At 47.9% G+C, this 21,896-nt stretch overlaps 1 protein-coding gene across 1 annotated transcript in view; it reads left to right on the top strand.

The window, feature by feature from the left end:
• The window catches only part of LOC137345808 (collagen alpha-2(XI) chain-like), a 730,020-nt gene that overhangs the window by 107,162 nt on the left and 600,962 nt on the right, over positions 1-21,896 (top strand). The gene's annotated exons all lie outside the window — the stretch shown is intronic.

Below are 21,896 nucleotides of genomic sequence, written 5' to 3'. Positions count from 1 at the left end.
TAAACTGTCTTACAGGAAACCTGTGGCACTGTGTTATGGGAATACTGTTACACTATTTTACAGGGGACTCTGTTACGCAGTGTTATAGGGAAACAGTTGCACTGTGTTGCAGAGGACTCTGTTGCACTGTGTTACAGGGGAAAGTTGCATATTATTATAGGGAAACTGTTGCTCTGTGTTACAGGGGACTCTGTCTCTCTGTGTTATGGGCATACAGTTACACTATTTTGCAGGGGACTCTGTTACACACTGTTATAGCAGAAACGTACTCTGTGTTACAGGGGAAGCTGTCACACTGCATTACAGGAGAAACTGTCTCACTGTGTGACAGTGTAAACTGTTACACAGTGTGACAGGGGAAACTTATTACACTGTCTTATAGGAAACCTGTGGCACTGTGTTACTGGGGACTCTGTTACACACTGTTACGGGGACTCTGTTGCACTGTGTTACAGGGAAAACTGTTGCACTGTGTTATAGGCGACTCTGTTGCACTGTGTTACGGGGGAAACTGGGTTGCAGTGTGTTACAGAGAAAACTGCTGCATGTGTTACAGGGGCCTCTGTTATACTGTATTACAGGGAAAACTGCTGCATGTGTTACAGGGGACACTATTGTGCTGTGTTACAGGGGACACTGTTGTGTTGTGTTACATGGGACACTGTTGTGTTATAGGGGACTCTGCTATACTGTATTACAAGGAAAATTGTTTCATTTGTTACAGGGGACACTGCACTGTGTTACAGGGAACCTGCTCCATGTGTTACAGGAGAAATTGTGGCACTGTGTTACAGGGGAAGCTGTGTTGCAGTGTGTTACAGGGGAAACTATTGTACAGTATTACAGGGTCACTGTTGCACCGTGTTACAGAGTAACCTTTGACTGTGTTGCAGAGGACACTGTTGCACTGTGTTACAGGAGAAACTGTTGCACTGTGTTACTGGGACACTGTTGCACTGTGTTACAGGGTGATCTGTTACACTGTCTTACAGGGAAAACTGTTGCATGTGTTACAAGGGACACTGCACTGTATTACAGGGAACACTGTCGCACTGTGTTACAGGGGACACTGTTGCGCTGTGTTAGAGGGGACTCTGTTACACAGTGTTATAGGGGACTCTGTTGCACTGTGTTACAGGGGAAAATGTTTCAATGTGTTACAGGGAAACCATTGCACTGTGTTACAGGGGACACTGTTACATAGTATTACAGGGAAACTGTTACACTGTGTTATAGGGAAACTGTTGCACTGTGTTACTGGAGAAACTGCAGCACTGTGTTACAGGAGAAACTGCTACACTGTGTTACAGGGACACTGTTGCACTGTGTTATAGGGGACTCTGTTACATAGTATTACAGGGAAATTGTTACACTGTGTTATAGGGAAACTGTTGCACTCTGTTACTGGAGAAACTGCGACACTGTGTTACAGGAGAAACTGCTACACTGTGTTACAGCAACACTGTTGCACTGTGTTACAGGGACACTGTTGCACTGTGTTACAGCGACACTGTTGCACTGTGTTACAGGGAAACCTTTGCACTGTGTTACAGGGACACTGTTGCACTGTGTTATAGGGGACACTCTTGCACTGTGTTACAGGGAGCCTGTTGCACCGTGTCACAGGGACACTGTTGCACTGTGTTACAGGGCACTGTTGCACTGTGTTACAAGGGACACTGTTGCACTGTGTTACAGGGACACTGTTGCATTATGTTACAGGGACACTGTTGCATTGTGTTATAGGGGACACTGTTGCACTGTGTTACAGGGCACTGTTGCACTGTGTTATAGGGGACACTGTTGCACTGTGTTATAGGGGACTCTGTTCCATAGTATTACAGGGAAACTGTTGCACTGTGTTACAGGGACACTGTTGCACTGTGTTACAGGGACACTGTTGCACTGTGTTACAGGGACACTGATGCACTGTGTTACAGGGCACTGTTGCACTGTGTTACAGCGACACTGTTGCACTGTGTTACAGGGAAACCTTTGTACTGTGTTACAGGGACACTGTTGCACTGTGTTATAGGGGACACTCTTGCACTGTGTTACAGGGAAACCTTTGCACTGTGTTATAGGGAAACTGTTGCACTGTGTTACAGGGAGCCTGTTGCACCGTGTCACAGGGACACTGTTGCACTGTGTTACAGGGCACTGTTGCACTGTGTTACAAGGGACACTGTTGCACTGTGTTACAGGGACACTGTTGCATTATGTTACAGGGACACTGTTGCATTGTGTTATAGGGGACACTGTTGCACTGTGTTACAGGGCACTGTTGCACTGTGTTACAGGGACACTGATGCACTGTGTTACAAGGGACACTGTTGCACTGTGCTACAGGGACACTGTTGCACTGTGTTACAAGGGACACTGTTGCACTGTGTTACAGGGACACTGTTGCATTGTGTTATAGGGGACACTGTTGCACTGTGTTATAGGGGACTCTGTTCCATAGTATTACAGGGAAACTGTTACACTGTGTTATAGGGAAACTGTTACACTGTGTTACAGGGACACTGTTGCACTGTGTTACAGGGACACTGATGCACTGTGTTACAGGGACACTGATGCACTGTGTTACAAGGGACACTGTTGCACTGTGCTACAGGAAAAATGTTGCACTGTGTTGTTGGGGAAGCTGTTGCACTGTGTTACCGGGAAACCATTGCACTATGTTACAGGAGACTCTGTTGCACTGTGTTACAGGGGACTCTGTTGTACTGTGTTACAGCGGACACCGTTGCACTGTGTTACAGTGGAGTCGTTGCACTGTTACAGGGGAAACTTCCGCTGTTCTACAGGGGAAACTGTTGCACTGTGTTACAGGGGAATCTGTTGCACTGTGTTACAGGAAAAAATGTTGCACTGTGTTGCTGGGGAAACTGTTGCACTGTGTTACAGGGGAAACTGCTGCACTGTGTTACCGGGAAACCATTGTACTGTGTTACAGGAGACTCTGTTGCACTGTGTTACAGGGGACTCTGTTGCACTGTGTTACAGGGGAAAGTTGCACTGTGTCTCAGGGGAAAGTTGCACTGTGTTACAGGTGAACTTGTTGCACTGTGTTAAAGGCGACTCTGTTGCACTGTGTTACAAAGAACGCTGTTTCACTATTTCACTGGGGACAATGTTAGACTGTGTTACAGGGGAAACTGCTGCACTGTGTTACCGGGAAACCATTGCACTGTGTTACAGGAGACTCTGTTGCACTGTGTTACAGGGAAACTCTTGCACAGTGTTACAGGGGACTCTGTTACACTGTGTTACAGGGGACTCTGTTGCACTGTGTTACAGGAGAAACTGTCTCACTGTGTGACACTGTAAACTGTTAGAGGGTGTGAGAGGGGAAACTTATTAAACTGTCTTACAGGAAACCTGTGGCACTGTGTTACGGGAATACTGTTACACTATTTTACAGGGGACTCTGTTACGCAGTGTTGTAGGGAAACAGTTGCACTGTGCTACAGGGGAACCTGATGCACTGTGTTACAGGAAAAATGCTGCACTGAGTTGCCGGGGAAACTGTTGCACTGTGTTAAACAGGAACCTGATGCACTGGGTTAGAGGGAAAATGCTGCACTGTGTTGCTGGGGAAACTGTTGCACTGTGTTACAGTGGACACTCTTGTACTGTGTTACAGGGGACTCTGTTGCACAGTATTTGAGGGAAACTGTTGCATTGTGTTACAGGGGAACTGCTCCGCTGTGTTACAGGGAAATTATTGCACTGTGTTACAGGAGACTCTGTTGCACTGTGTTACATGTAAATCTGTTACACTGTGTTGCAGGGGACACTGTTGCACTGTGTTACAGTGGACACTGTTGCATTGTGTTACAGGGGAGTCGTTGCACTGTTACAGGGGAAACATCCGCTGTTCTACAGGGGAAACTGTTGCACTGTGTTTCAGGGGAATCTGTTGCACTGTGTTACAGGAAAAATGTTGCACTGTGTTGCTGGGGAAACTGCTGCACTGTGTTACCGGGAAACCATTGCACTATGTTACAGGAGACTCTGTTGCACTGTGTTACAGGGGACACTGTTGCACTGTGTTACAGGGGACTCTGTTGTACTGTGTTACAGCGGACACTGTTGCATTGTGTTACAGGAGAGTCGTTGCACTGTTACAGGGGAAACTTCCGCTGATCTACAGGGGAAATTGTTGCACTGTGTTACAGTGGAATGTGTTGCACTGTGTTACAGGGGAATCTGTTGCACCGTGTTACAGGAAAAAGTTTACACTGTGTTGCTGGGGAAACTGTTGCAGTGTATTACAGGGGAAACTGCTGCACTGTGTTACAAAGAAACCATTGCACTGTGTTGCAGGGAAACTCTTGCACTGTGTTACAGGAGTAACTGTTGCACTGTGTTACAGGGAACTCTGTTGCACTGTGCTAAGGGGACACTCTTGCACTATGTTACAGTTGAACCTGATGCTCTGTGTTACAGGAAAAATGCTGCACTGTGTTGCCGGGGAAACTGTTGCACTGTGTTACAGGGAAATCTGTTACACTGTTGCACTGTGTTACAGCGGATACTGTTGCATTGTGTTACAGGGGAGTCGTTGCACTGTTACAGGGGAAACTTCCGCTGTTCTACAGGGGAAACTGTTGCAATGTGTTTCAGGGGAATCTGTTGTACTGTGTTGCTGGGGAAACTGCTGCACTGTGTTACAGGGGAATCTGTTGTACTGTGTTACAGGGGAATCTGTTGCACTGTGTTACAGGAAAAATGTTGCACTGTTGCTGGGGAAACTGCTGCACTGTGTTACAGGGGAATCTGTTGTACTGTGTTACAGGGGAAACTGTTGCACTGTGTTACAGGGGAATCTGTTGTACTGTGTTACAGGGGAATCTGTTGCACTGTGTCACAGGAAAAATGTTGCACTGTGTTGCTGGGGAAGCTGTTGCACTGTGTTACCGGGAAACCATTGCACTGTGTTACAGGAGACTTTGTTGCACTGTGTTACAGGGGACTCTGTTGTACTGTGTTACAGGGGAAAGTTGCACTGTGTCTCAGGGGAAAGTTGCACGGTGTTACAGGGGAACTTGTTGCACTCTGTTAAAGGCGACTCTGTTGCACTGTGTTACAAAGAACGCTGTTGCACTATTTCACAGGGGACAATGTTAGACTGTGTTACAGGGGAAACTGCTGCACTGTGTTACCGGGAAACCATTGCACTGTGTTACAGGAGACTCTGTTGCACTGTGTTACAGGGGACTCTGTTGCACTGTGCTAAGGGGACACTCTTGCACTATGTTACAGTTGAACCTGATGCTCTGTATTACAGGAAAAATGCAGCACTGTGTTGCCGGGGAAACTGTTGCACTGTGTTAAATGGGGACACTGTTGCACTGTGTTACAGGGAAATCTGTTACACTGTTGCACTGTGTTACAGCGGACACTGTTGCATTGTGTTACAGGGGAGTCGTTGCACTGTTACAGGGGAACCTTCCGCTGTTCTACAGGGGAAACTGTTGCACTGTGTTACAGGGGAATCTGTTGTACTGTGTTACAGGGGAATCTGTTGCACTGTGTTACAGGAAAAATGTTGCACTGTGTTGCTGGGGAAGCTGTTGCACTGTGTTACCGGGAAACCATTGCACTATGTTACAGGAGACTCTGTTGCACTGTGTTACAGCGGACACTGTTGCATTGTGTTACAGTGGAGTCGTTGCACTGTTACAGGGGAAACTTCCGCTGTTCGACAGGGGAAACTGTTGCACTGTGTTACAGGGGAATCTGTTGCACTGTGTTACAGGAAAAAATGTTTCACTGTGTTGCTGGGGAAACTGTTGCACTGTGTTGCTGGGGAAACTGTTGCACTGTGTTACCGGGAAACCATTGCACTGTGTTACAGGAGACTTTGTTGCACTGTGTTACAGCGGACTCTGTTGCACTGTGTTACAGGGGAAAGTTGCACTGTGTCTCAGGGGAACGTTGCACTGTGTTACAGGTGAACTTGTTGCACTGTGTTAAAGGCGACTCTGTTGCAATGTGTTACAAAGAACGCTGTTGCACTATTTCACTGGGGACAATGTTAGACTGTGTTACAGGGGAAACAGCTGCACTGTGTTACCGGGAAACCATTGCACTGTGTTACAGGAGACTCTGTTACACTGTGTTACAGGAGACTCTGTTGCACTGTGTTACAGGAGAAACTGTCTCACTGTGTGACACTGTAAACTGTTAGAGGGTGTGAGAGGGTAAACTTATTAAACTGTCTTACAGGAAACCTGTGGCACTGTGTTATGGGAATACTGTTACACTATTTTACAGGGGACTGTGTTACGCAGTGTTGTAGGGAAACAGTTGCACTGTATTACAGGGGAACCTGATGCAATGTATTACAGGAAAAATGCTGCACTGTGTTGCCGGGGAAACTGTTGCACTGTGTTAAACGGGAACCTGATGCACTGGGTTAGAGGAAAAATGCTGCAGTGTGTTGCTGGGGAAACTGTTGCACTGTGTTACAGTGGACACTCTTGTACTGTGTTACAGGGGACTCTGTTGCACAGTATTTGAGGGAAACTGTTGCATTGTGTTACAGGGGAACTGCTCCGCTGTGTTACAGGAAAAATGTTGCACTGTGTTACAGGAGACTCTGTTGCACTGTGTTACAGGGGACTCTGTTGTACTGTGTTACAGGGGACAGTTGCACTGTGTCTCAGGGGAAAGTTGCACTGTGTTACAGCGGAACTTGTTGCACTGTGTTAAAGGCGACTCTGTTGCAATGTGTTACAAAGAACGCTGTTGCACTATTTCACTGGGGACAATGTTAGACTGTGTTACAGGGGAAACTGCTGCACTGTGTTACAGGGAAACTCTTGCACTGTGTTATAGGGGACTCTGTTGCACTGTGTTACAGGAGAAACTTTCTCACTGTGTGACAGTGTAAACTGTTAGAGGGTGTGACAGGGGAAACTTATTAAACTGTCTTACAGGAAACCTGTGGCACTGTGTTACGGGAATACTGTTACACTATTTTACAGGGGACTCTGTTACGCAGTGTTGTAGGGAAACAATTGCACTGTGTTACAGGGGAACCTGATGCACTGTGTTACAGGAAAAATGCTGCACTGTGTTGCCGGGGTAACTGCTGCACCGTGTTAAACGGGAACCTGATGCACTGGGTTAGAGGAAAAATGCGGCACTGTGTTGCTGGGGAAACTGTTGCAATGTGTTACAGCGGACACTCTTGCACTGTGTTACAGGGGACTCTGTTGCACAGTATTTGAGGGAAACTGTTGCATTGTGTTACAGGGGAACTGCTCCGCTGTGTTACAGGGAAATTATTGCACTGTGTTACAGGAGACTCTGTTGCACTGTGTTACAGGGAAATCTGTTACACTGTGTTGCAGGGGACACTGTTGCACTGTGTTACAGCGGACACTGTTGCATTGTGTTACAGTGGAGTCGTTGCACTGTTACAGGGGAAACCTCCGCTGTTCTACAGGGGAAACTGTTGCACTGTGTTACAGGGGAAACTGCTGCACTGTGTTACCGGGAAACCATTGCACTGTGTTACAGGGGAAAGTTGCACTGTGTCTCAGGGGAAAGTTGCACTGTGTTACAGGTGAACTTGTTGCACTGTGTTAAAGGCGACTCTGTTGCACTGTGTTACAAAGAACGCTGTTGCACTATTTCACTGGGGTCAATGTTAGACTGTGTTACAGGGGAAACTGCTGCACTGTGTTACCGGGAAACCATTGCACTGTGTTACAGGAGACTCTGTTGCACTGTGTTACAGGGAAACTCTTGCACTGTGTTACAGGGGACTCTGTTACACTGTGTTACAGGGGACTCTGTTGCACTGTGTTACAGGAGAAACTGTCTCACTGTGTGACACTGTAAACTGTTAGAGGGTGTGAGAGGGTAAACTTATTAAACTGTCTTACAGGAAATCTGTGGCACTGTGTTATGGGAATACTGTTACACTATTTTACAGGGGACTGTGTTACTCAGTGTTGTAGGGAAACAGTTGCACTGTGTTACAGGGGAACCTGATGCACTGTATTACAGGAAAAATGCTGCACTGTGTTGCCGGGGAAACTGTTGCACTGTGTTAAACGGGAACCTGATGCACTGGGTTAGAGGAAAAATGCTGCAGTGTGTTGCTGGGGAAACTGTTGCACTGTGTTACAGTGGACACTCTTGTACTGTGTTGCAGGGGACTCTGTTGCACAGTATTTGAGGGAAACTGTTGCATTGTGTTACAGGGGAACTGCTCCGCAGTGTTACAGGAAAAATGTTGCACTGTGTTACAGGAGACTCTGTTGCACTGTGTTACAGGGGACTCTGTTGTACTGTGTTACAGGGGACAGTTGCACTGTGTCTCAGGGGAAAGTTGCACTGTGTTACAGTGGAACTTGTTGCACTGTGTTAAAGGCGACTCTGTTGCAATGTGTTACAAAGAACGCTGTTGCACTATTTCACTGGGGACAATGTTAGACTGTGTTACAGGGGAAACTGCTGCACTGTGTTACAGGGAAACTCTTGCACTGTGTTACAGGGAAACTCTTGCACTGTGTTACAGGGGACTCTGTTGCACTGTTACAGGAGAAACTGTCTCACTGTGTGACAGTGTAAACTGTTAGAGGGTGTGACAGGGGAAACTTATTAAACTGTCTTACAGGAAACCTGTGGCACTGTGTTACGGGAATACTGTTACACTATTTTACAGGGGACTCTGTTACGCAGTGTTGTAGGGAAACAATTGCACTGTGTTACAGGGGAACCTGATGCACTGTGTTACAGGAAAAATGCTGCACTGTGTTGCCGGGGTAACTGCTGCACCGTGTTAAACGGGAACCTGATGCACTGGGTTAGAGGAAAAATGCTGCACTGTGTTGCTGGGGAAACTGTTGCAATGTGTTACAGCGGACACTCTTGCACTGTGTTACAGGGGACTCTGTTGCACAGTATTTGAGGGAAACTGTTGCATTGTGTTACAGGGGAACTGCTCCGCTGTGTTTCAGGGAAATTATTGCACTGTGTTACAGGAGACTCTGTTGCACTGTGTTACAGGGAAATCTGTTACACTGTGTTGCAGGGGACACTGTTGCACTGTGTTACAGCAGACACTGTTGCATTGTGTTACAGTGGAGTCGTTGCTCTGTTACAGGGGACACCTCCGCTGTTCTACAGGGGAAACTGTTGCACTGTGTTACAGGGGAATCTGTTGCACTGTGTTACAGGAAAAAATGTTGCACTGTGTTGCTGGGGAAACTGTTGCACTGTGTTACAGGGGAAACTGCTGCACTGTGTTACCAGGAAACCATTGCACTGTGTTACAGGAGACTTTGTTGCACTGTGTTACAGGGGAAAGTTGCACTGTGTCTCAGGGGAAAGTTGCACTGTGTTACAGGTGAACTTGTTGCACTGTGTTAAAGGCGACTCTGTTGCACTGTGTTACAAAGAACGCTGTTGCACTATTTCACTGGGGTCAATGTTAGACTGTGTTACAGGGGAAACTGCTGCACTGTGTTACCGGGAAACCATTGCACTGTGTTACAGGAGACTCTGTTGCACTGTGTTACAGGGAAACTCTTGCACTGTGTCACAGGGGACTCTGTTACACTGTGTTACAGGGGACTCTGTTGCACTGTGTTACAGGAGAAACTGTCTCACTGTGTGACACTGTAAACTGTTAGAGGGTGTGAGAGGGTAAACTTATTAAACTGTCTTACAGGAAACCTGTGGCACTGTGTTATGGGAATACTGTTACACTATTTTACAGGGGACTGTGTTACGCAGTGTTGTAGGGAAACAGTTGCACTGTGTTACAGGGGAACCTGATGCACTGTATTACAGGATAAATGCTGCACTGTGTTGCCGGGGAAACTGTTGCATTGTGTTAAACGGGAACCTGATGCACTGGGTTAGAGGAAAAATGCTGCAGTGTGTTGCTGGGGAAACTGTTGCACTGTGTTACAGGGGTCTCTGTTGCACAGTATTTGAGGGAAACTGTTGCATTGTGTTACAGGGGAAATGCTCCGCTGTGTTACAGGGGAACTTGTTGCACTGTGTTACAGGGGACTCTGTTGTACTGTTTTACAGGGGACAGTTGCACTGTGTCTCGGGAAAGTTGCACTGTGTTACAGCGGAACTTGTTGCACTGTGTTAAAGGCGACTCTGTTGCACTGTGTTACAAAGAACGCTGTTGCACTATTTCACTGGGGACAATGTTAGACTGTGTTACAGGGGAAACTGCTGCACTGTGTTACCGGGAAACCATTGCACTGTGTTACAGGAGACTCTGTTGCTCAGTGTTACAGGGAAACTCTTGCACTTTGTTACAGGGGACTCTGTTGCACTGTTACAGGAGAAACTGTCTCACTGTGTGACAGTGTAAACTGTTAGAGGGTGTGACAGGGGAAACTTATTAAACTGTCTTACAGGAAACCTGTGGCACTGTGTTACGGGAATACTGTTACACTATTTTACAAGGGACTCTGTTACGCAGTGTTGTAGGGAAACAATTGCTCTGTGTTGCTGGGGAAACTGTTGCACTGTGTTGCCAAGGAAACTGTTGCATTGTGTTAAATGGGAACCTGATGCACTGGGTTAGAGGAAAATGTTGCACTGTGTTGCTGGGGAAACTGTTGCGCTGTTTCACAGGGGACTCTTTTACACTGTGTTACAGGGGACTCTGTTGCACAGTATTTGAGGGAAACTGTTGCATTGTGTTACAGGGGAACTGCTCCACTGCGTTACAGGGAAATTATTGCACTGTGTTACAGGAGACTCTGTTGCACTGTGTTACAGGGGACTCTGTTGTACTGTGTTACAGGGGACAGTTGCACTGTGTCTCGGGAAAGTTGCACTGTGTTACAGCGGAACTTGTTGCACTGTGTTAAAGGCGACTCTGTTGCACTGTGTTACAAAGAACGCTGTTGCACTATTTCACTGGGGACAATGTTAGACTGTGTTACAGGGGAAACTGCTGCACTGTGTTACCGGGAAACCATTGCACTGTGTTACAGGAGACTCTGTTGCTCAGTGTTACAGGGAAACTCTTGCACTTTGTTACAGGGGACTCTGTTGCACTTTTACAGGAGAAACTGTCTCACTGTGTGACAGTGTAAACTGTTAGAGGGTGTGACAGGGGAAACTTATTAAACTGTCTTACAGGAAACCTGTGGCACTGTGTTACGGGAATACTGTTACACTATTTTACAAGGGACTCTGTTACGCAGTGTTGTAGGGAAACAATTGCTCTGTGTTGCTGGCAAAACTGTTGCACTGTGTTGCCAAGGAAACTGTTGCATTGTGTTAAATGGGAACCTGATGCACTGGGTTAGAGGAAAATGTTGCACTGTGTTGCTGGGGAAACTGTTGCGCTGTTTCACAGGGGACTCTTTTACACTGTGTTACAGGGGACTCTGTTGCACAGTATTTGAGGGAAACTGTTGCATTGTGTTACAGGGGAACTGCTCCACTGCGTTACAGGGAAATTATTGCACTGTGTTACAGGAGACTCTGTTGCACTGTGTTACAGGGAAATCTGTTACACTGTGTTGCAGGGGACACTGTTGCACTGTGTTACAGTGGACACTGTTGCATTGTGTTACAGACGAGTCGTTGCACTGTTACAGAGGAAACTTCCGCTGTTCTACAGGGGAAACTGTTGCACTGTGTTTCAGGGGAATCTGTTGTATTGTGTTACAGGGGACTTTGTTGTACTGTGTTACAGGGGAAAGTTGCACTGTGTCACAGGGGAAAGTTGCACTGTGTTACAGGAGAACTTGTTGCACTGTGTTAAAGGCGACTCTGTTTCATTGTGTTAAAGTGGAGTCGTTGCACTATTACAGGGGAAACTTCCGCTGTTCTACAGGGGAAACTGTTGCACTGTGTTACAGGAAAAAATGTTGCACTGTGTTACAGGAGACTCTGTTGCACTGTGTTACAGGAGACTCTGTTGTACTGTGTTACAGCGGAAAGTTGCATTGTGTTACAGGTGAACTTGTTGCACTGTGTTAAAGGCGACTCTGTTGCACTGTGTGACAAAGAACGCTGTTGCACTATTTCACTGGGGACAATGTTAGACTGTGTTACAGGGGAAACTGCTGCACTGTGTTACCGGGAAACCATTGCACTGTGTTACAGGAGACTCTGTGCACTGTGTTACCGGGAAACCATTGCACTGTGTTACAGGAGACACTGTTGCACTGTGTTACAGGGGAATCTGTTGCACTGTGTTACAGGAAAAAATGTTGCACTGTGTTACAGGAGACTCTGTTGCACTGTGTTACAGGGGACTCTGTTGTACTGTGTTACAGGGGACAGTTGCACTGTGTCTCAGGGGAAAGTTGCACTGTGTTCCAGCGGAACTTGTTGCACTGTGTTAAAGGCGACTCTGTTGCAATGTGTTACAAAGAATGCTGTTGCACTATTTCACTGGGGACAATGTTAGACTGTGTTACAGGGGAAACTGCTGCACTGTGTTACAGGGAAGCTCTTGCACTGTGTTACAGGGGACTCTGTTGCACTGTGTTACAGGAGAAACTGTCTCACTGTGTGACAGTGTAAACTATTAGAGGGTGTGACAGGGGAATCTTATTAAACTGTCTTACAGGAAACCTGTGGCACTGTGTTGCGGGAATACTGTTACACTATTTTACAGGGGACTCTGTTACGCAGTGTTGTAGGGAAACAATTGCACTGTGTTACAGGGGAACCTGATGCACTGTGTTACAGGAAAAATGCTGCACTGTGTTGCCGGGGTAACTGCTGCACCGTGTTAAATGGGAGCCTGATGCACTGGGTTAGAGGAAAATTGCTGCACTGTGTTGCTGGGGAAACTGTTGCACTGTGTTACCGGGAAACCATTGCACTGTGTTACAGGAGACTCTGTTGCACTGTGTTACAGGAGACTCTGTTGCACTGTGTTACCGGGAAACCATTGCACTGTGTTACAGGAGACTCTGTTGCACTGTGTTACAGGAGACTCTGTTGCACTGTGTTACAGGGGACTCTGTTGTACTGTGTTACAGGGGAAAGTTGCACTGTGTCTCAGGGGAAAGTTGCACTGTGTTACAGCGGAACTTGTTGCACTGTGTTAAAGGCGACTCTGTTGCAATGTGTTACAAAGAACGCTGTTGCACTATTTCACTGGGGACAATGTTAGACTGTGTTACAGGGGAAACTGCTGCACTGTGTTACAGGGAAACTCTTGCACTGTGTTACAGGAGACTCTGTTGCACAGTGTTACAGGGAAACTCTTGCACTGTGTTACAGGGGACTCTGTTGCACTGTTACAGGAGAAACTGTCTCACTGTGTGACAGTGTAAACTGTTAGAGGGTGTGACAGGGGAAACTTATTAAACTGTCTTACAGGAAACCTGTGGCACTGTGTTACGGGAATACTGTTACACTATTTTACAAGGGACTCTGTTACGCAGTGTTGTAGGGAAACAATTCCCCTGTGTTGCTGGGGAAACTGTTGCACTGTGTTGCCAAGGAAACTGTTGCAATGTGTTAAATGGGAACCTGATGCACTGGGTTAGAGGAAAATGTTGCACTGTGTTGCTGGGGAAACTGTTGCGCTGTTTCACAGGGGACTCTTTTGCACTGTGTTACAGGGGACTCTGTTGCACAGTATTTGAGGGAAACTGTTGCATTGTGTTACAGGGGAACTGCTCCACTGCGTTACAGGGAAATTATTGCACTGTGTTACAGGAGACTCTGTTGCACTGTGTTACAGGGAAATCTGTTACACTGTGTTGCAGGGGACACTGTTGCACTGTGTTACAGTGGACACTGTTGCATTGTGTTACAGACGAGTCGTTGCACTGTTACAGAGGAAACTTCCGCTGTTCTACAGGGGAAACTGTTGCACTGTGTTTCAGGGGAATCTGTTGTATTGTGTTACAGGGGACTTTGTTGTACTGTGTTACAGGGGAAAGTTGCACTGTGTCACAGGGGAAAGTTGCACTGTGTTACAGGAGAACTTGTTGCACTGTGTTAAAGGCGACTCTGTTGCATTGTGTTAAAGTGGAGTCGTTGCACTATTACAGGGGAAACTTCCGCTGTTCTACAGGGGAAACTGTTGCACTGTGTTACAGGGGAATCTGTTGCACTGTGTTACAGGAAAAAATGTTGTACTGTGTTACAGGAGACTCTGTTGCACTGTGTTACAGGGGACTCTGTTGTCCTGTGTTACAGGGGACAGTTGCACTGTGTCTCAGGGGAAAGTTGCACTGTGTTACAGCGGAACTTGTTGCACTGTGTTCAAGGCGACTCTGTTGCAATGTGTTACAAAGAACGCTGTTGCACTATTTCACTGGGGACAATGTTAGACTGTGTTACAGGGGAAACTGCTGCACTGTGTTACAGGGAAACTCTTGCACTATGTTACAGGGGACTCTGTTGCACTGTGTTACAGGAGAAACTGTCTCACTGTGTGACAGTGTAAACTGTTAGAGGGTGTGACAGGGGAAACTTATTAAACTGTCTTACAGGAAACCTGTGGCACTGTGTTACGGGAATACTGTTACACTATTTTACAAGGGACTCTGTTACGCAGTGTTGTAGGGAAACAATTCCCCTGTGTTGCTGGGGAAACTGTTGCACTGTGTTGCCAAGGAAACTGTTGCAATGTGTTAAATGGGAACCTGATGCACTGGGTTAGAGGAAAATGTTGCACTGTGTTGCTGGGGAAACTGTTGCGCTGTTTCACAGGGGACTCTTTTGCACTGTGTTACAGGGGACTCTGTTGCACAGTATTTGAGGGAAACTGTTGCATTGTGTTACAGGGGAACTGCTCCACTGCGTTACAGGGAAATTATTGCACTGTGTTACAGGAGACTCTGTTGCACTGTGTTACAGGGAAATCTGTTACACTGTGTTGCAGGGGACACTGTTGCACTGTGTTACAGTGGACACTGTTGCATTGTGTTACAGGGGAGTCACTGCACTGTTACAGAGGAAACTTCCGCTGTTCTACAGGGGAAACTGTTGCACTGTGTTTCAGGGGAATCTGTTGTATTGTGTTACAGGGGACTTTGTTGTACTGTGTTACAGGGGAAAGTTGCACTGTGTCACAGGGGAAAGTTGCACTGTGTTACAGGAGAACTTGTTGCACTGTGTTAAAGGCGACTCTGTTGCATTGTGTTAAAGTGGAGTCGTTGCACTATTACAGGGGAAACTTCCGCTGTTCTACAGGGGAAACTGTTGCACTGTGTTACAGGGGAATCTGTTGCACTGTGTTACAGGAAAAAATGTTGTACTGTGTTACAGGAGACTCTGTTGCACTGTGTTACAGGGGACTCTGTTGTCCTGTGTTACAGGGGACAGTTGCACTGTGTCTCAGGGGAAAGTTGCACTGTGTTACAGCGGAACTTGTTGCACTGTGTTCAAGGCGACTCTGTTGCAATGTGTTACAAAGAACGCTGTTGCACTATTTCACTGGGGACAATGTTAGACTGTGTTACAGGGGAAACTGCTGCACTGTGTTACAGGGAAACTCTTGCACTATGTTACAGGGGACTCTGTTGCACTGTGTTACAGGAGAAACTGTCTCACTGTGTGACAGTGTAAACTGTTAGAGGGTGTGACAGGGGAAACTTATTAAACTGTCTTACAGGAAACCTGTGGCACTGTGTTACGGGAATACTGTTACACTATTTTACAAGGGACTCTGTTACGCAGTGTTGTAGGGAAACAATTCCCCTGTGTTGCTGGGGAAACTGTTGCACTGTGTTGCCAAGGAAACTGTTGCAATGTGTTAAATGGGAACCTGATGCACTGGGTTAGAGGAAAATGTTGCACTGTGTTGCTGGGGAAACTGTTGCGCTGTTTCACAGGGGACTCTTTTGCACTGTGTTACAGGGGACTCTGTTGCACAGTATTTGAGGGAAACTGTTGCATTGTGTTACAGGGGAACTGCTCCACTGCGTTACAGGGAAATTATTGCACTGTGTTACAGGAGACTCTGTTGCACTGTGTTACAGGGAAATCTGTTACACTGTGTTGCAGGGGACACTGTTGCACTGTGTTACAGTGGACACTGTTGCATTGTGTTACAGGGGAGTCACTGCACTGTTACAGAGGAAACTTCCGCTGTTCTACAGGGGAAACTGTTGCACTGTGTTTCAGGGGAATCTGTTGTATTGTGTTACAGGGGACTTTGTTGTACTGTGTTACAGGGGAAAGTTGCACTGTGTCACAGGGGAAAGTTGCACTGTGTTACAGGAGAACTTGTTGCACTGTGTTAAAGGCGACTCTGTTGCATTGTGTTAAAGTGGAGTCGTTGCACTATTACAGGGGAAACTTCCGCTGTTCTACAGGGGAAACTGTTGCACTGTGTTACAGGGGAATCTGTTGCACTGTGTTACAGGAAAAAATGTTGTACTGTGTTACAGGAGACTCTGTTGCACTGTGTTACAGGGGACTCTGTTGTCCTGTGTTACAGGGGACAGTTGCACTGTGTCTCAGGGGAAAGTTGCACTGTGTTACAGCGGAACTTGTTGCACTGTGTTCAAGGCGACTCTGTTGCAATGTGTTACAAAGAACGCTGTTGCACTATTTCACTGGGGACAATGTTAGACTGTGTTACAGGGGAAACTGCTGCACTGTGTTACAGGGAAACTCTTGCACTATGTTACAGGGGACTCTGTTGCACTGTGTTACAGGAGAAACTGTCTCACTGTGTGACAGTGTAAACTGTTAGAGGGTGTGACAGGGGAAACTTATTAAACTGTCTTACAGGAAACCTGTGGCACTGTGTTACGGGAATACTGTTACACTATTTTACAGGGGACTCTGTTACGCAGTGTTGTAGGGAAACAATTGCACTATGTTACAGGGGACTCTGTTGCACTGTGTTACAGGAGAAACTGTCTCACTGTGTGACAGTGTAAACTATTAGAGGGTGTGACAGGGGAAACTTATTAAACTGTCTTACAGGAAACCTGTGGCACTGTGTTACGGGAATACTGTTACACTATTTTACAGGGGACTCTGTTACGCAGTGTTGTAGGGAAACAATTGCACTGTGTTCCAGGGGAACCTGATGCACTGTGTTACAGGAAAAATGCTGCACTGTGTTGCCGGGGTAACTGCTGCACCGTGTTAAATGGGAACCTGATGCACTGTGTTGCAGGGGACACTGTTGCACTGTGTTACAGCAGACACTGTTGCATTGTGTTACAGTGGAGTCGTTGCTCTGTTACAGGGGACACCTCCGCTGTTCTACAGGAGACTCTGTGCACTGTGTTACCGGGAAACCATTGCACTGTGTTAGAGGAGACACTGTTGCACTGTGTTACAGGGGAAACTGTTGCACTGTGTTACAGGACAACTTTTGCACTGTGTTACTGGAGACTCTGTTGCACTGTGTTACAGGGGACTTTGTTGTACTGTGTTACAGGGGAAAGTTGCACTGTGTCACAGGGGAAAGTTGCACTGTGTTACAGGGGAACCTGTTGCACTGTGTTAAAGGCGACTCTGTTGCACTGTGTTACAGAGAACGCTGTTGCACTATTTCACTGGGGACAATGTTAGACTGTGTTACAGGGGAAACTGCTACACTGTGTTACCGGGAAACCATTGCACTGTTTTACAGGAGACTCTGTTGCACTGTGTTACAGGGGTCTCTGTTGCACTGTGTTACTGGGGGCACTCTTGCACTATGTTACAGGGGAACCTGGCACACTGTTTTACAGGGGACCTGATGCACTGTGTTACAGGAAAAATGCTGCACTGTGTTGCTGGGGTAACTGCTGCACTGTTTTACAGGGGAAACTGCTGCACTGTGTTACAGGGAACCTCTTGCACTGTGTTACAGGGAAACTCTTGCACTGTGTTACAGGGGACTCTGTTGCACTGTGTTACAGGGGACTCTGTTGCACTGTTTTACAGAGGACGCTGTTGCACTATGTCACTGGGGACACTGTTGGACTGTGTTACAGGGGAATCGTTGCACTGTGTTACAGGGGACACTGTTGCACTGTTACAGGGGAAACCTGCACTGTGCTACAGGGGAAACGGCTGCACTGCTTTACAGGGGAATCTGTTGCACTGTGTTTCAGAGGACTCTGTTGCACAGTATTTTAGGGAAACTGTTGCACTGTGTTACAGGTGAATGTGTTGCATTGTATTACAGGGGAAACTACTGTGTTGTAGGAACACTGTTGCACTGTGTTACAGGGCAAACTGTTACACTGTTTTACAGGTGAATGTGTTGCATTGTATTACAGCGGACTCTGCCGCGATGTGTTATGGGCATACTGTTGCAGCATTTTGCACTGTGTTCCAGGGGAATTGTTGCACTGTGTTACAGGGGAATTGTTGCACTGTGTACAGGGGAATTGTTGCACTGTCTTGCAGGGGAATTGTTGCACTGTGTTACAGGGGAATTGTTGCACTGTCTTGCAGGGGAAACTGTTGCACTGTGTTACAGGGGAATTGTTGCACTGTCTTGCAGGGGAAACTGTTGCACTGTGTTACAGGGGAATTGTTGCACTGTGTACAGGGGAATTGTTGCACTGTGTTACAGGGGAATTGTTGCACTGTGTACAGGGGAATTGTTGCACTGTGTTACAGGGGAATTGTTGCACTGTGTACAGGGGAATTGTTGCACTGTGTTACAGGGGAATTGTTGCACTGGATGAATGCAGAAGTGCTTTGGGTGACACCATGCTTTAGTTATCTAAGAGTAGCTGTGTGTACCAGCACGTCGCGTGGCTTTTGCCACCATCACCATGACAACGGCTGAGAGATGTACGCAGATCCCCATTTTCTCTGTGTCTGGGAAGGACGGAGGTTGAGTTAAGAGAGGGGACAGCAGATCTTGGGTGTGCGATTCCTGTGGCCTTGTGCTGCTAGCAGGGCTGCCTTGTTCTCAGAGGGTAAGGCTGAGACTCAGGATGAAAGCATCGCGGTCCTATCTCTGACATGCGTGTACAGCTCCCCAGTGGGAGTGCGGGATTGCTGAAGCACGGTTAGGAAAAGAAGGAGAATGTAGAGCGCAGAAACTGGCCATTCGGCCCAGCAGGTCCAGGTTTCTGCTCCACACGAGCCTCCTCTCCCACCTCATCTCACCCTATCAGCACATCCATCTATTCCTTTCACCCTCGTGTGTTTATCTTGCTTCCTTTTAAATGTAGGAAATGCAGCACCCGTGTGTTCAGTAAAGAGCAATGAGATAAATGACCAAAATGATCTGTTTTGGTGCGTGCTGATTGTTGGATAAATATTGGCCAGGACACCGGGGATAACGCGGCTGCTCTTCATTTGAATAGTGGCCATTCAATCATTTCCGTCCACCTGAGAGGGAAGGTGGGGCCTCAATTTAATGTCTCATCCAGAACACGGCACTGCACTGGGAGTGCCAGCTTTCAATGTAGTGCTGGAGTCTCTGCAGTCGGACTGCAGCCCTCGATCGTTCTGTCTGAGAGGCGGGAGTGCCACGCACTGAGTCGCAGCTGCAGCATGGTGTCATTGATTTTAAAATGGAAGAGACAAGGGAGGAGGAGTCAGAGGGAGAACGGCTGGAGGGCGGAGAAACTTCTCCACCCAGTCCCCGTGACTCCCAAAGCATGATGAGCTTGAGTCGGAGGTGTGTGTGTACGCGTGTGTGTGTGAGTGGGAGAGCAGAGCCTCATTGGTTAAGCTACAAAGTCTGAACTCTTTGCCACTTTGACTGGGAGCCATACCCTGGCGTGGAGCCTCGGGTGCTGGCAGGAGAAGATGCCTAGCTTTCTCCGATTATTCGGAGTGTGTGATCATCGACCCTTCAGCTTCGGAGAGCCAGACCTGATGGCTGCCCCAGCCGTCTTTCTCCACGCACCCTTGAGCATCCTGTCCCGGCCTGGCTCCCAGGGGCTTGGGGCAATCGCAGGGCGGCTGGGGCAGGGCGGCTGGGGCAGGGGGCTGGGGCAGTGCGGTGGGGATAGCGTTAAAGTTGGTGTTGAGATGGGGGAAAAGGAGAAGGCATTGTGTGTGGAGGGAGGGGTGTTGCAGGAATGTTTTATAAACCATGGGGAAAGCAAGAGTTTGTTAAGTAGCAAACTGAAAGGTGACATGGAGTCTGTATCAGAGAGTGGGAGTGAGAGCGAAGGAGAGAGAGAGGGAGAGAGAGAGGAAAGCGGAGAGAGGGGAGAGAGAGAGAGCGAGAGAGAGAGAGACAGGTGGACAGATTCAGAGAGTGAGATAACTACCTTGCTGCTGGCAGCTATTAAGTTTATTTTGGTCTCTCAGGTCCAGCTTAACCCTTGACCCCTGACCCCCCCAACCAACCCCTGCATTCCACCCAGGCACACATCTGACCTTGCCCACTAGCACGCCATTCCTGCTAGACTCAGCCACGAGCGATTTCAGATCCGGTCTCGGCAGTTGTGGGTGCAATCTGCACTTAGAGAGAGCACAAGCGACTTCCATTTCTATAGCGCCTTTCACCTCCCCTCAGAACGTCCCAAAAGATCTTCGCAGGCAGCGAAGTACTTTTTAAAAATTTTTGAAGCATAGCCGCTGTTGTAATGTAGGAAACGATGGCGGCCAATTTGTGCACAGCAAGATCCCACAAACAGCGATGAGGTGACGACCAGATCATCTGTCCGTCAGTGATGCTGGTCGAGGGATAGGCGCTGGCCCCCAGGACACCGGGGAGATGCGCCGCCTCTCTCCTTCAAAATGGCGGCCGTGGGATCTTTTCCCTCTGCCTGAGAGGGCAGATGGGGACTCAGGTTTGTCGTCCACTCCGAAAGGAATGGAGAAGGCTGGAAGAGGAGGGAGGTGGCGGGGGGCGGTGGGGGGGCGGGGGGGTTCCTGTTCTTGAGCGCTATCTAATGATTCCAGACACCATCCTCCCTCGCTCACCCTCCTCCCCCCCCCCCCCACCACCCCATTCCACAAAGTGAAAAGTATATGTGTCCCGGTGGTGAATGAGTACAGGTCCCGATGCACCCCACGGTTGAATAGCCGGCCAAAGGTTCCCATGTAAAGGGCTCGTGGAACGTGGCTGCCTTATGTGGGAGGTGGGAGTAAATGAAAATGGGAATGAATGCTGGGGCGGAATGAATAAAAGAATAACCGCTGCTTTAAATCCCACAGGATCACAGGCACGGTGAACGGGTCAGCTTGTCCTGGGGCTCACCACCTCCTCCTCCCTGTCTGCAGCCCAGACTGACTGGGCTGGATATCATGGGCAGGCAGCCTAAAAGCACTGACCGGCCACTTAAAGGCACAGTCCGCTCTCTATCTGTATGGAACTTTCCATTCTGAAAGGGGTTACCCTGCCGAGCTTCCCAGCAGCAGGTTTAGATCAATGCGGCCAGTCCTATCGAAGAAAGAGAAGAGCAGCTTTTATATAACGCCCTCCACATACCCGGGGCCTCCCAAAGTGCTTTATGGCTAATGAAGTGCAGTCACTGCTGTAATGTAGGAAACTCAGGAGCCAATATGCGCACAGCAAGATCCCACAAGGAGCGATGAGATACTGACCAGATATTCCGATGTTGATTGAGGGGTAAATATTGGGCCAGGTCAACGGGGAGAACTTCCCTGCTCTTCTTCAAAATGGTGCCCATGGGATCGTTTACGTCCACCTGAGAGGGTGGGAGGGGGGCGTTCTCAGTTTAATGTTTCATCTGAAAGGCTGAAGCTGCTGGGCTACCAGAAAACAGCAAAGGGCACAGCCGGCTCTCTGATTGGATAACGGGCCCTGAGCGAGCCAATGGCCATTGAGCTCTCTGGCTCTCTCAGGGCTCGGTATCACCATGACCATTTAGCTCTCTGGACACTGAGCGTTGAGAGAGCCAATGACCATTGAGCTCTCTGGATCTCTAATCCTGAGAGAGCCAATGAACATTGCGCACTCTGGATACCTAATCCTGAGAGAACCAGAGAGCTCAATGGTCATTGGCTCTCTCCGAGCTCAGTGTCCAGAC

This window comes from Heterodontus francisci, chromosome 29, assembly GCF_036365525.1.
Source record: "Heterodontus francisci isolate sHetFra1 chromosome 29, sHetFra1.hap1, whole genome shotgun sequence".
Classification (NCBI taxonomy): domain Eukaryota; kingdom Metazoa; phylum Chordata; class Chondrichthyes; order Heterodontiformes; family Heterodontidae; genus Heterodontus; species Heterodontus francisci.
The sequence above is the reverse complement of the archived record's forward strand: the minus strand, read 5'-3'. Positions and strand labels throughout refer to the sequence as shown.